General features: G+C 37.6%; 1 long non-coding RNA gene across 1 annotated transcript; it reads right to left on the reverse strand.

Moving 5' to 3' along the window:
• Positions 1–311: 311 nt before the first annotated feature.
• 4930598F16Rik (RIKEN cDNA 4930598F16 gene) lies at positions 312–15,646 on the reverse strand. Its single transcript, NR_040479.1, has 4 exons — positions 15,365–15,646; positions 15,115–15,177; positions 11,730–11,832; positions 312–624 (listed from the first exon to the last, which is right to left on the reverse strand). It is a non-coding gene; the product is annotated as an RIKEN cDNA 4930598F16 gene (long non-coding RNA).
• Between the last annotated feature and the right edge of the window lie 598 nt (positions 15,647–16,244).

The following is a 16,244-nucleotide window of genomic DNA, read 5'->3' on the forward strand; positions in this document are numbered from 1 at the left end:
AGAGAATGGAGTCATCATCCCTAAATATGACTTCTATTTCAAATTTTTTCCTTACAAAGCTAAGAAATGTATTGAACATTGGAGGTAGAAATATTCTAAGAGCTAGAAGTGGTAGATAATTCCAAGGAGGTAGTGTCTTCCAACCACATCTGGACGGATAAACTTATAAAGTGATGGAAACTGGGACAGCATGCACAAGATATGTGCAGGTTCAAATCATACAAAGTGTCAACACTGAGAAAGGCAATCGGTATTATTAGATCAGGATTAATCAAGGTAATGTGAAACTCCAAGAAAGAAGAAACCAAGATCAATGGTATCAAGATTTTCTTTAATCAGAAAAATTCAGGGCAACAGCTTCTGTTGGAGTAGAGACTGTACAGATTTGCATCCTTTACAGGGGCTTTATAGGGAGGGATAGAAATGTTGAGACCAGAATGACATCTGCAACACAGTTCCCCTGAACTCTCAAAGCGGCAAACAGGAACAGAGGTTTGTGTGCTGATCTTCTTATTCCACACTTACAGGATCTTGACAGCCCACAGGATTTATCAGCAAGTGAACTTTTCTGTCTTAAGTTCCTCAGTCTGAGACATTTAGTTTGTTAACACTTTATTCTAAATCCTGAGGCAAGAAAAAAAGGAAAAATAACATATTATTTCATTACTTGCTTCCTGCTGAGGGGAGACAGGATCTAGAATGGGCTTTTGGGATCTCAAAGCCCAATCCCAGTGACATACCTCCTCCAACAAGGACACACCTCCTAACCTTCCTAATCTGTCCTCCAATTGGGAACAAAACATTTAGTATATGAGACTAGAGTGGCCATGCTCTTTCAAGACAACACAGTTATCTATTTCATTTATGAATAAAATACTTATATCTAACATTTTAAGAGTTTTATATGTCACTAATTTATCTATTCGTTATTGAAATCTTTTACTGATCTCTTAGATGCTAGCTTTATCTTGTCTAAAATCTCACAATAATTTCTCACTTCTGCCACTGTTTCTTCCATTGGTTTTCTTGAGAGATTTTTTGTAATTAGTAAAGTTATTTTAATAAGCTAGTGATTTTATTATGATTAAATAAATTTAACTACATGTCTAAATCAAACATTAATTGATATATACCACTAGTTTAACTAGTATTTTGGAAGTTGTATCTTAACAGCATTTGAGTTCTTACTGGGATTATTTTTAATGTATATTATTTTTAACTTTTTATTGATTCTTCGTGAGATATATATCACGTAGCCTAGTCTTGCTTATCTTTCAATCCCATTATATCTGCCTTTCTTCCTTGCAACCTCTGTCCCCCAAAGAACACACACACACACACACACACACACACACACACACACACACACAGACATGCACGCACACACACACGTGCACATGCAAACAAACAAACAGCAACAAATCACAGAGAAAGTCTCATCATGGAAGATGTAGTATGTCAGAGTGTGTCCCAGAATACATCTCACCATCTACACATCTTCACTTGTAAATGTTCATTGGAATGAATCACTGGTCTGGTCCAAGATCTCTGGCTTCTGTAATAGCATCAATACTAGTTCCTCATTGGGACTTCTCTCAGTTATCCTGTTCTTGCCCTGTGTCATGGAGGTCCTGTAGCTTCACACCATCAGGACTGGCCTTTTCCCGAATCAGAACCATTCACAGATGCTATAGATGTTGGGATAGGTCAGTTCAGAGTCTTGCATCTGGGCCTGGGTGGTAGTTGAGCTTGTTAACCTGTCAGGGGCTCACCAGTACCCATGCCTCCAGAGCCAGCTCTACTGTGCTGCTTACTCCATGTGAGGTACCCATTCTCTCAAGTGCTACAGATGAGGATGGGATGGAGGCTAGGTCTTCTCTCATGGTTCTAGAGCCAGCTTTTCCAGCTACTATAGGTGGCAACAGTGGCAGGGGGAGGTCATCACCTCTGCACCCATGCCACGTTGTGCCAGATGAGTAGCTGTGCCAGCTCTTCCATTCTCTCACTATCAGGGCTGGTTCACCTCTGCCCCTTCCACCAGGGCCAGGGCCAGCCCTACTGTGATGCCCAGGCAAGGTGCAGGACCCTCTTTCCCTATTGTTTCAGCCAGGGAGGAAGTGGGACATCTCACCTACTCTCATGAACTCAGGGTCAGCTCTCATATATATTTGCTCATATTTGTATAAATCAAGGTGTATTTGGGAGAACATGATAGTTATTATTTTGTCAGATCCTTACAAATTTATTCTCTCTATATTTGACATCTATTTTATTGACATTATAGTTGGCTTAAATTAATAGCTCTATGGACATCTTAAATAAATACCATTCTCTGCTCCATCCTCCATCCCTGCATTGCTTGCAGACAGGATTAATAAGGATTTGGGGTTTTTTTTTGGTGTGTGTGTGTGTGTGTGTGTGTGTGTGTGTGTCTGTGTGTGTGTGTCTGTGTGTGTGTGTGTGTGTCTGTGTGTCTGTATGTGTCTCTATCACTCCATTGGTGTTCCTTTCTGGCTACAGAAGGTGGCCTCTTCACGTCCCATATCCACATTCCTGTGAGTCACAGCTAAGGAAACCCCTATTGATTTTTGTGTACGTCCCTTATCCCAGGTCTTCTTATCTTCCTGGAGATGCCCTCTAACTCCTCCCCTCTGTAACTTTGGAACTGACAATCAATAACTGCCTAACTTCATACACATTCCATGGACAAGCACCAATCCCTGACACTATTAAATGACACTCTGTTATGCTTGCAGAACATAGCCCAGCATAACTGTCCTCTGAGAGGCTCCTTCTAGCAGGTGACTAAAACAGATGCAGACACCCACAGACAAATATTGGATCAGGGACTCTTACGGAAGACTTGGGGGAAGTATTGAAGGGAGACAGAAACTCCACAAGAAGACCAACAGAGTTAACTAACCTGGATACTTGGGACTCTCAGAGTCTGAACCATCAACCAAAGAACATACAGAGGATGGACCTAGGTCTTCTTGCACATATGTAGCAGATGTGAAGCTTGGTCTTCCTGTGGATCCCAAAAAACTGGCTATCCTAAAAGCTGTTGCCTGTATGTGGAATATGTTTTTCAAGCTGTGCTGCCTTGTCTAGAATCAGTAGGAGAGGATGGTCCTAGATTTTCAGAGACTTTAAGGCCAGGGTGAAAGGATACCCAGGGAGGCCCCAACATGCTCAGAAGAGAACAGGAAGCAGGGTATGGTGGGAAAGATTCTGAGAAGGGGTAACTGGAAATAGCACAGTGAGTGGAATGTAAAGTGAGTAAGTAAAAATACATACATACCATTTTCAAGTAAATTTGTATAGAATACTACTATTAATACTAATATTAATACAGAATGACAATTGAACAGACATATTCTTTAAACATTTTTTTATCTTTTGAGGACATATGGCAATAAAATAAGATACCTTTGTTAAACACTATAATTGTAAATGTAGATAATGTATACATTCCATACTAACATGAGTAATAGTATTGTATTCATATTTACTACAACATTCAAACAATTTCCTAGATTATATAAACCAAGTCTCTTATCTGAAATAATTACTACTGATATGTAAACCCTGATCTTACAGTTTTGCATCTTCAATTCTTGTCATTTAACTGGGAGAAGTTATGCTAAATTTCTAATATATTTAAATTGAGTTCTGATATTTAGTTTGAGCAATAACAATGTAAATGATGCCACTGTGAAGATTTCTTTGATTGACTAAGATATTAAGAAGTGATATAATACTAATTGGGACAGGTGGTACTCTTATAATAAACAAGCTTATCACTACATTGGATGAGTAAGCTGTAAACAGGCTGACAATTCCTACTTAGTGTGTCATCAGCAGTTAAATTCCCTATGTTAATATGATTTTCATTTTAATCAATAGTGCTAAGATGCTATCCAGAATTAAATGTTTAAGTGGTATTGTGTATTTTTCATTAAATGGAAGATTTAAAAGAAGCAAAAGAAACAATAATATCTAACAATGTTCAGTCACTTAAATTCTCTCTTAGAGAAGTTAGGGTCTATTCCACATCATAAAAATGGAAAAAAAATTGTTGAATTTATTTAACAATGCAAAACTGAACTTAACAAAATATAAATGTCACAAATAATAACACATTTAAATGACTTAACATCTTACTGCATTAATTTTGTTCTACGTTATAGTCTGCCTCAGTGGCTCCTTACATAATGAGGAGCAGACCAATGAAGTATAAACATGTCACATAAAATATGTTGTCATACATTGTCCATTAACTAGGTTTGAGGAAATCTGCTCAATATTTAATACAAAATAAGGATTTGAAACATTATTCATACTCATCAAAGGCAATACTTCATCAATTAAACATAATAGAGTAGCTTTAAGATGAGAACTTATTTTCAAAACTTTCCATTATAAACCTATATGACAGCTTGTTAAAAAGGAGAAAATATTTATTAATTAGTATAAAATAATAAAGCTTAATCCATGGCACAATGATGACTACTTTTTTTCAATAGAATGTTAGGTCTCCCCAACCCCAAGGTTAGACACTACTAATTATCAATACCTTATATGTATTTATTTCATCCATGAACAGCCTTGTTATTTCTCCTCAGGACCAGAAAACTGTGTTTTCTTTTACTTCTTAGTTTCACAGAACTACTCTTGGTACACTCATAAATACATATGAGATCTGCGAGGAGTACCCTAGGAGACACTGAAGATCCTGGCATCTGACTCTTTCCTCTAGAAATATCTTTGGCTTAGAAGAGCTGGATTACTAACGATCAGATTACACCTTCCACTGAGGTAAAAAGAATCTAGAGAGTGTTAATGTGGGACTGGAAAGACAGAGGATTTGTATTTCCTTGACCGGACATCCCACCTTAGGGATTCTATTGCGTTCCCTGATGTTTCTGTTCATACTCATCCACTCACTTCCCTTCCTCTGCTCAGTAGTGCTTCTTGTATTCTCTTGCAGATATTGTGCCTCCAAACATAACCCAATATAGTTCGTTTATATAAATCTAACTGTTCATCCACATCTGGTCCTCAGGAAACATAACAGTACCATACAAAATTATTTCACACTCATCTTGCAAACATTATCTGTTTAGATTACATTACAATTGATAAGACCAAATATAAGAAGCAGAATTCAATTTCAGCTCTAAACCCAGATTCAAAAAAAAAAATTCATCTGTCCCTTGACATCATTTAAATCACACTTAATGAAACAAGACCATGAAGGAAGACACTGGGACTTCCAAGTATAAAAATTGTGCTTAGCAGACAAACATACATAATGTTGTAGAAACTTAGTGAAGCTAGTCAGTTAAGCAGCACACTGCACAGAACTTCAGAGGGATGCAAATTCTCCCTGTAAATCAATTGATTTACAGTTACTGTGGCTTGTTTTTATGATTTCAACAGCTAAGTATATTTAGTGGATCATAATATCATTGTTAGAGGGAACTGGATTGCTGCAGTTGGAAATTTTACTTAATTTTAAGTAAAAACATACTAAATCCTATTTGTTTTCACAGTGTTCTACAAAGAAGCAAAGCAATGTAATTATTTTAAAAAGAAAAAAAAAATCTTCATTGTTTCAGGTTTAACACTGTGGGGGAACATGGATGTTTGAAAGCATCCTAGTAAACAAAGAAAGCCCATTGAGACAAAGACAAAGCAAAACAAAACAGGTTTCATTTTATTACTGATGATAAACATTACAGGAAACTAAGATAGGTGAGTCTGGACAGAATTTATTATTTAATTAGAATTGTTAAAGGGGAAGAGGTTACATGCAAGTGTGAATAAGAGTTCTTGAAAAAAGGCTTGTGTCTCCAGAAGCTGACCTATTGAGAACTTCAAGGACTGTGGAGAAGTTTCAGTGTTGCACATTCAAAAGACGTAATAATTCCTTTTGAGATATCTTTAGGTCCACGCAGAGCCTCTCCTTGAACAGACCTAACATCCAAATAAATAGATAGAACCTTTGAAAGGTTTGGTTTAACCAAACCCTGGTCTCTGCTAGTGGAAGAGCAAACAATGTGATTCAGTAAGATCTTAGGTCTGTAGTTGAGTTTCCTGGATCTAGTTGTGTCCAGCAATGTAAAATGCCTTGATATATACATTTCTTGCTTCTGTTATAAAATGACTTTTGTGGTGGAAGTAATGAAAATGGGTAGCTTAAACTTTTTATTTGGGACGATGATCACTTAGATTTGGGCTCCAGAGTAAACTATTTCCTTTGAGCTGAGAGCTGTGTTCTTGGGTTGGCATGAGCTAACAAGTAGGCAATGTGAAGAGTGATGACTATCACTACATGCTATTTGAATGTTGTTTGTGTAATACATTTGGATGAGTGCCAGCTTTAACAATTACAAATTATCTTGGTATAAATATTCTTGTGTAAGTTTTCAGTTAATTATATAACTTCATTGTTTCATGTTAAATGTGTAGAAATAGGCTAGTTGAACTCACTTTAAAAATGAAAGATAAAGTTTTTAAAACATGGAAATGGGGACTTTGTAAATAGTTGTGTGACTCTTCTTGGTAATGTGGAGTTCAGAGTCCCTCACCTGTTCATTCCTTACCTACCCATACTCTTTGGAGTCCTTCCCCTCCTTAGATGCATCATAGCTATGACTTGGCTAGTCCTGCCTCCATCCTAATTCTTTATGTGCGACAACTAGATTTGAATGCTATCCTTAGCTGACATCATCCTACTATATGATTGTTCAGCCCTACACAACCTCCTAGCTTTACATAAGATTCATCATTCCTTTAGAATTTCATTTCCAAAGTGTTGACTAATATATACAAACTGCAGATATGTACTATTGCTTTCTGTTAAAAAACAAGCACTAAAAATAAACCTTATTGTTGTTTGTATGTTGATTAATTTAATTTTTGTATATTAGTCCATTACATTGTTATTTCAAGTTTGTCTATTTACATACAATTGGGTGAGTGTCAATTTTGCAATTACAAATTATTTTGGTGTAAATGTTCCTGTGTAACTTTTAGCTCAATAACAATGTATTAGAACTTATCAGTATTTCAACTCTTCTAAAAAGTATACAGTTACATCTTAGTATGCTTTAGCTTTTATTTCTCTGATTATTAATGATATTCATTATTTTTAATTTGCTCATTGTCATATATCTTTTGCTAGCAACATACCTACTCTAATTTTCTGCCTATTTTAAAAGTAATCTGATTCTATATCATTGAGAATTTTTCTAGTTTTATTGGTCTCTCTCTCTATTATATATATATATATATATATATATATATATATATATATATATAATATACCATATATTAAACATATACATTATATAGTAATATATTATATATACAAACCATTTATTGTATATATATATATGTGTGTGTATATATACACATACATATACAGTACATAGTGCTATATATAATTATATATAATTTATAAAGCTGTTGCTGTAGATAAGGCAATTTATACATGCTCTGGCACAATTGGTTACCAACATGGGTTAAGAGAGTGAGACACTTAATATCTCTTCTTTAGCAAATTTCAAGTAAACAGCACATTGTTAGTCACTACAGTATCCATGCTGTAAGTATTCCATTGTATATATTTAACACATTTTAAGTGCCCGTCTATTGATGCTTGCTGCTTTTATATTTTGGATACTTGGCTACAGTAGCAACAATACTAAAGTGACCCTAAGTGTTGAGACACCTTTTCAACAATCAGATTCTGTTTCTACTTTAATTGTTTGTAGAAGTAGACTTGGGGTTGCTAGATGGAATGGTAGTTCTGTTTAAAAATCTTTATACAACCTATATATTGTTTTTTAAAGTATCTGTCATTATCACTGAAATATGAAATAACTTCCAAGATGGCTCATATATTATAGAATTAGTCTCCTGTTGGTAGAGCTATTGTGTGCAAATTGGATAGCAGGGATGGTGGTAATTTAATTAAGACATGTCCCCTATGAGCTGAGGTGTTTGCCATTTGCTTTTCAGCTGGTGGCACTGTTTGGGAGAATCATCTGCAGCCTTTTAGGAAGAAGTATTTCAAAGTGTGAGCTTTGAACGTTGATAGCCTCATCCTACTTCCAGTTTGATTTTTCTGCTTTGTATTTGCAATTGAAGAGGTGATGAGTCGCCTTCCTGTGTTCCCACCTCCCGTCCTCCTCTTTCATCATTGTGGACTCTCCCTTGAGAACCATTATCCAAATAAACCGTGTCTTCCTTAGATTGTCTTTGGTCATGGTATTTATCATAGCAAGGCAAATTATGTAACTAATACAAAGGTTGTAAAAAAATTGGCTGTTACAGCAGGAGACATGACAATGTGCGTGTTTGGAAGAAAGTAAGAGACTTTGATCTAGAAAATCAGTCTGATGTTACAAACAGAGCTTAATGGGCTTTTCTTGGAAGGGGGTGGAAGACAGTAATGTAGAGCATAATATGGATAGTAAAGTCCAGGTGCGTGAGGTTTGAGAAAGCAAGAAAATGTTTAAACAGAGATTGACCTAGAGGTCGTGTCAGTGATATTTTAAAAGTTAAAAAAAAATGTGGTTACCTTTTGCCTGTGCCTTGAGAAGTTGCTTGAGGTTAAATTAAAAGTAATAACTAACTTCTTTGACAGGGAGAATTTCAAGAGTCTCTGGTATGGTTGTTATTGATTTATTCTCTTCAGTTCCACAAAGAAAAGAGCAAGCAGGGCAGAAAAACACCACATGTAAATATATATACATCTCTCTCTCTCTCTCTGTGTGTATATGTGTGTGTGTGTGTGTATGTGTGTGTGTGTGTGTGTGTGTGTGTGTGTGTGTGTGTGTGTATGCGTAGCACTAGGAAGCTATGGGTGTATTGAAAAAAAGAATAGAATTGTAGAGCACTGGACCTTAATTACAGTCTCCTGATAAGCACTGGTGAGAAAAGAAAGGTGCCTGAAGGCAAAACCACACCCAGTAAAACTTGCCTCTCCTGGCTCCACAAGTCAAATCCCAATCAACTAGTTTCAGCCATCAAGTCTTTCTGAGTTTAGTATCAGTTGCTAGAAGCCTATCCTCTTGAGTGGAGCTTTCTCATTTTACTGATACATTTTAACATTATTTGTTTGATTTTTCTTTGTATATTCTGATCATCTTATTGAAAAGCTCAAATCACTGGATATAGTGGTATATCCAGCACTCAGGAGACAGTCAGACCTATTCTAGACAAGCCTCATCTATATAATGCTTCCCAGGCCAGCCAGAGATACCAAGGGAGATTCTTTCTTTTAAGAAAAAAAGAAAAAACAAAGAAAAATAAATAGGTAACCCTGTTTTGTTTTGTTTTGTTTTGTTTTGTTTTGTTTTGTTTTGTTTTGTTTTTCTTTGTTTTCCCAAAGGATACTCCATGTAAAACTTTATAGTGGATCTTGAGTATAAACAAAAGCCCAGCAGGTCTGTACACAGACTTCCCAGTACTTCTTCTGGTCCTTATGTTTCACTGGCCTTCCCCTCTCCCCATATCTGGGATTTGCAATAGTAATCAGGTGTGCACTGGAAAAAAGAATGTTCGAGGCTTGTAGCAGCCTTCTGTAAAGCAGCCTTCTATAAAGTCATTGCTGCTACTGAGTGCCATACAGACTACAGTGTTAGATTTTTCTCCATAAAAGCTCAAGGAAAGAAAATGTCCCTGCCTAGCAGGTCTTGTCCTCCTTCACACACACATACACACACACACACACACACACACACACACACACATACACACAGGACTTTCTCTGTTGTTTGATCAAATTAAAAAGTTGAAAGCCCAGATATCTGACAGTGCTAGGTTATTTTTCCTTTTCTAGTGTTAAACTTCAGTAGGTTCGACTGCCCTCTCCCCTGCCGAACAAACAAAGAAATAAACACACATGACTTCTATCACTGATGAACTGCAAAATTCCAGGGAAGAAATATCCTCTACATTTTCTTATAATATTTACAGCTGAACATAAATGACTTAATGCTGCCCAGGTTTCGCCATCACGGGTGGTCAGTACAATGATCTTTCACTGGTGCTTGCTGAGTGTGCAGATTCGCAGAGCTCTGCCCTACAGAAATACCACCAGTTTCCAGGAATGCAGGGGTGAAAGCCGGATTCCAGTGGTTTGAGGAGTGGTTAAAGTAGCATTCATTACAGAAAATATCTAGATGATTCTCTAATAAAGTTTATTACTAAAAAAAAAATCTTTCTTGAGAGTAGCAAAATGAGTGGAAGAAAGATTTATTTAACAGAAGGTTTGTGTTTTTAAGGGGAAACGAAAACTTGGGAATCAAGAAGAGTTTCATGCTGAGAAAGGGGTAGGGAATTCTGGAACTAAGCATTAAAGATGAGCCCAAATATTTAGTTACTAGGAACTTGAAAATCTCTAGGCTAAGAGCGTATTCACTGGTTATTTGGAGTTTTCTCACAAAATTGTCTCCATTCTGGATATAGTCAGAGAGAGGAGAAAGTGCTAAATTTATGCATGATTAGGGGATGTCAGAGTTAAGATATAAACGACAATAAGAATGTTCTGGAAAATTCAGGATATTGACATTAGTTGCTGAATGAAGAACCATACAAACTCTCAGAACGATACAGCAGGGAAACACATTTCCAAGCAATTCCTGATGTGGCTAATTTAAGTCAGGGTCTTCACTCATTCCTCAGGGATGAGTGTACTTCATGGCTCTGAACTGGTTGGTCCTGGCTGAACATAGAATGTGCTCAAGTCCACTTCCAGATAACTCTATCTGAAAATACTGATTAAGAACAAACATTGTGAGATTTCACATCTATTGATACTTAACCTAACAAAAGCAGGTAAATTACTCCAGTATTCCTCTTCTAAAAAGATAGTTAAGAGAAAAACAAAATAAGCAGGAAGCAAAAATAGCAATGAGAGTTTATTTGGCTACATTAAAATAAAGTGAAGAAGCAAAAACAGGAAATACCGAATAAAATAAACACTGAGGTCCAGAGAGAGAGAGAGAGAGAGAGAGAGAGAGAGAGAGAGAGAGAGAGAGAGAGAGAGAGAGAGAGAGAGAGAGAGAGAGAGAGATCTTGGGTAGAACACAACAAATAGGTTTTTATTTATTTCCTGAATGTGATCTTTCAATGCAGTAAGATATCTCCCTGAATTTTTATTCTAGACTATTATTTGATAACTTCCTATTTTTATTTGTTTGTTAATGATTTCTTTCTTCTTATGACAGTAGGAGTTGATATGATAGTGATACTCAAAATTCAAATGCACCAAAAAGAAGCAATAAAAAGTCTCTCCCTCGCTCCCTCCCTCCCTCCCTCTCTTCCTCCCTCCCTCTCTCCCTCCCTCCTTTCTTCCCTCCCTCCCTTCCTCCCTCTCTGTCTCTCTGTCTCTGTCTGTCTGTCTCTGTCTGTCTCTGTCTCTGTCTCTGTCTGTCTGTCTCTCTGTCTCTCTGTCTCTCTGTCTCTCTCTCTCTCTCTCTCTCTCTCTCTCACACACACACACACACACACACACACACACACACACACACTGGAAGCCTTGATGTTTTGGCAAGGCATCATTCACATGAAGGTGGGGCTATACATTTGTACTGATTATACTGAAAGGTGTTCCGAAAATACATGTAGAAGCTATCAACATACAATGAACATGACAGCAGTTAAAGTAATTTTGAGTTGACCCAGCAGCAAATACCTGTACACAGTTTTCTTACCTCCAAGATCTTTCCTTCAGAGAGGCAGCTGCATCCTCTTGGGAATGGATTCTTTTCTTCTTCCATCATTCCAACTAAAGGTGAGAAGTCATGACTTCCCCACCTGATAAAGGTGCAGGGACTATGATCTGAGGAAACTGACTGAAGAGAGAAGGGAAGGAATATCCCATCTCGTTTCTCCTCATTCTGTCTCCTTTTACCACTATTCCTTTCAGTGTCAGAATCCAGACCGAAAGCCAGTAACTAACCTGGGTCTATTAGTTCTCCTTCAATACAGAACTGTGGAAGGCTGGCAAATGATCATGACTGCATACTTTAAGAAGGGCATTGACCTTTCCTGTTAATTACTTTTGAACAAATTGCAATATTGTCTGTAATCACATGTGATCATTTGAAGAATGAAGTGATGCCAGTGTCTAATTTGTGTATATATCTGTATGTTGTTTATGTTTCTATGTAGGTTTGTATGAGCTAATTGGCATAAATTTCATCCCTAATACTTCAGCTATACTCTGCAAATTTTACCAGTTTATAGCAATCTTATTCAACAAATTCCTCTGGACATAAGTCTGTACTCTCTTACAGTATGTATCTTATCTGAAACATAGTCTCCCATGGACCTGCAAATATCAGGGAAGAAGTAAATGAAATCAGGTAAGCGCTGTTCCTCATTTCTGACTGAATATATTACGGTTCCACTGGCTCATTCCTGCCTTACCACCTCTTTCACCTGTTTTTCTTTTCTTTTTTGTTTTTTTAATTTTTATTAGGTATGTTCTTCATTTACATTTCCAGTGCTATCCCAGAAGTCCCCCATACCCTCCCCCCCACTCCCCCCCACTCCCACTTCTTGGCCCTGGCATTCCCCTGTACTGAGGCATATAAAGTTTGTAAGACCAAGGGACCTCTCTTTCCATTGATGGCCAACTAGGCCATCTTCTGATACATATGCAGCTAGAGACACGAGATCTGGGGAGTACTGGTTAGTTCATATTGTTGTTCCACCTATAGGGTTGCAGTTCCCTTTAGCTCCTTGGGTACTTTCTCTAGCTCCTCCATTGGGGGCCCTGTGATCCATTCAATAGCTGACTGTGAGCATCCACTTCTGTGTTTGCCAGGCACTGGCATAGTCTCACAAGAGACAGCTATATCAGGGTCCTTTCAGCAGAATCTTGCTAGTGTATGCAATGGTGTCAGTGTTTGGAAGCTGATTATGGGATGGATCCCCAGATATGGCAGTCTCTAGATGCCCATCCTTTCGTCTCAGCTCCAAACTTTGTCTCTGTAACTCCTTCCATGGGTGTTTTGTTCCCAATTCTAAAAAGGGGCAAAGTGTCCACACGTTGGTCTTCGTACTTCTTGACTTTCATGTGCTTTGCAAATTGTATCTTGTATCTTGGGTATTCTAAACAAAGAATTCTCACCTGAGGAATACCGAATGGCTGAGAAGCACCTGAAAAAATGTTCAGCATCCTTAATCATCAGGGAAATGCAAATCAAAACAACCCTGAGATTCAACCTCACACCAGTCAGAATGGCTAAGATCAAAAATTCAGGTGACAGCAGATGCTGGCTTGGATGTGGAAAAAGAGGAACACACCTCCATTGTTGGTGGGATTGCAAGCTTGTACAACCACTGTGGAAATCAGTCTGGCAGTTCCTCAGAAAATTGGACATAGTACTACTGGAGGATCCTCCAATACCTCTCCTGGGTATATATCCAGAAGATGTCCCAACCGGTAAGAAGGACAAGTGCTCCACTATGTTCATAACTGCCTTATTTATAATAGACAAAAGCTGGAAAGTACCCAGATGCCCTCAACAGAGGAATGGATACAGAAAATGTGGTACATTTACACAATGGAATACTACTCAGCTATTAAAAAGAATGAATTTATGAAATTCCTAGGCAAATGTTTGGACCTGGAGGGCATTATCCTGAGTGAGGTAACCCAATCACCTGTTTTTCTAAGGGACTTCTTAGATGACTTTGGCTTTTTCAGTCAATATTATCCATGACAGTTCTTTCTTTCATAACCTCTTATTGACTTGTGGCCCAGAAGAAAGAAAATCATATTTGGTTTTCTAATAAACTTGAGAAGTTCTGCCTTTTATTGCTTGCATCCATTATCAAAGAAGCTATACAATGATAGAATAGCAGCACTGAACACTATGTTAAAAAAAAAACTTGTTTATTTCTTTAATTCCTTTCCTTTAAAGTAGTTGACCACAGTAATGTAGCCAGCATTGACCATATTACTTGTTGTGCCTGTGTGCGTGTTTATATTATGTTTTTTTCCTCTTTATATAGGAGACACTTTTCTGATCCTACCTATATTTAAAAACCCACATTTTCTCCTCCATTTCTTACTGTCGATTTCTTACCATTCCTCTTCTTCATGCAGATCCTATCACTAAAGGTATATTTGGGTTAGTTTCTTTAGAAACATTATGGGAATATAACGGCCCATTTTCAGAACTATTATTGTATATTGCTTTAAGTTTTGTTGCTGAATTTTGGCAATGCTATGGATTGAAATAAGGCCACTACTATACCACCGAAATATATTTTCAGACAGTATATATGAGAGACAAGATTTTATTAAATCCCACAGAGTGGCCTTGAGCTAAATCTTTAGCCCAGAGCATTCCGACATGGTTCCACTACCTTAGCTTCCCCAGTAGTTGAGTAGCTGAAGTTACAAGCCTTCACTACCATGCCAAGTGACACTCCCCAGTTGAATTTTATGGTAAAAGGTGGTTATCATTTTATTGGGATGCTTTTACTGATAAAACAGTGATGAAGTTCACAGTCTACAATATGAATTCTAAGTGAAGAAATTTGTGGAATCCTGGGTCCTAATTTCCACATTTATTATAAAGTCCATAACAATTTAAAGTATAAGCATTTCCTCTTCTTTTTTTGTCGGTCTATCTCTATTTATTTTAATTCTCTATGTGTGACTCGTTGTCAATATTACACACAGAAAATCACTTATTAAACCAAAAGTTTTCTTTCTTGTTTAATCCCAAGATCTCATATTAGTATCCTGATATAAGTAATATACCATTAAAAGTCCCACAGTCTTTAAAACTTTCAATATTTTAAAAGCATAAGTATTCTTTAAAAATCCAAACATCTTCTTAAAAGTTCATAGTCTCTCAGCTGCTGGTGTTTTTAAAAATCAAAATCAAGTTATATACTTTCTCACTCCAAGAAAGAGACAGGATGAAGAGTGATAATAAGTTAGACCTTGATCAAGGAAGAATGAGCTATACAATGAGAAGGAGCCAGAAGATTAGAACAGATTGCCAGAGTTAGTTTGATGCCAAGCAGAGCAATTAAGGAGAGGCCCTGAGAGACAAGACCTATTGAATCAGTTACCTTGGAGAGGAGCTTTGAGCTGGAACAGCTGAGTTGAACCAGAGAGCCAGAGATCAGTAAGTGCTAGAAAGGAATGAGCTTGTTTAACAGCATGAACAGTCTAGAATGTTCTCAGCCTCTTTACATGCAAATCAAAACAACCAAATTCCAATAGTGAAAAACTCAGGGGCAGATATATTGGACTCTGTGTTCTAGAGGGTTTGAGCCACTCCTTAACTTTGAATATCCTATTCACAGAACAAATACACACCTTGAAGGCTCAGGGGTGTTTCACTCCCCACTGCTGCTGTTCTTTCTTGTTGTCCCGTGGTACTGATATCTCCCAAATGTTAATTCTTCTCCTGTAACTGAGCTATACCTTCAAAAGGCACCGCTCTTAATCTTTATTAAGAGACAATAATCCTGCTGCATAGTACCAAGTTTTAACTTCACTCCAAATCTAGGGCTTATCAAAACTGAGGATTCACTTTCACCAGTGGCTACTCTTGGACTCTCACAATGCCAACCATCAGCTGTGTTCCATGATACTTTCATGCCTTCAAAACCTTACCACTTGCTTGGCTTTTATATTACTATGTTTGGCTATTATGAGGTACAGCCTTAGCTCACTGTGGCCCATGACATCTATATGCTGACCCTGAGAACAGGTCCCAAAAGATTTTACCTCAGTGATGCTGGTCTACTCCTAAACACAGTTTATACTTTAGTCCCTGATGACCAGACCACAGATTCTTTTTTTTTTCTATAAAATATTTTTATTTTTATTTTTTAATTTTTTCAAATTAATTTATTTTTTGCACCCCATATTCCATTCCCTGCCCTCCCCCATCCACCCTCTGACTGCTACACATCCCACACCTCCTCCCAACCCCACTCTGCCTCCATGTGGATTCCCCCACCCTCCACCCCACCTGACCTCTAAACTCTCTGGGGCCTCCAGGCTCTTGAGGGTTAGGTACATCATCTGTGAAGGAACACAGACCTGGAAGTCCTCTATTGTATGTGTGTTGGGAGCCTCATATCAGCTGGTGAATGCTGTCTGTTGGTGTTCCAGTGTTTGAGAGATCTCGGGGGTCCAGATTAAGTAAGATGGCTGGTCCTCTTACAGGATCGCCCTTGTCCTCAGTTTC

This window comes from Mus musculus, chromosome 1, assembly GCF_000001635.26.
Source record: "Mus musculus strain C57BL/6J chromosome 1, GRCm38.p6 C57BL/6J".
NCBI classification, from domain to species: Eukaryota; Metazoa; Chordata; class Mammalia; order Rodentia; family Muridae; genus Mus; species Mus musculus.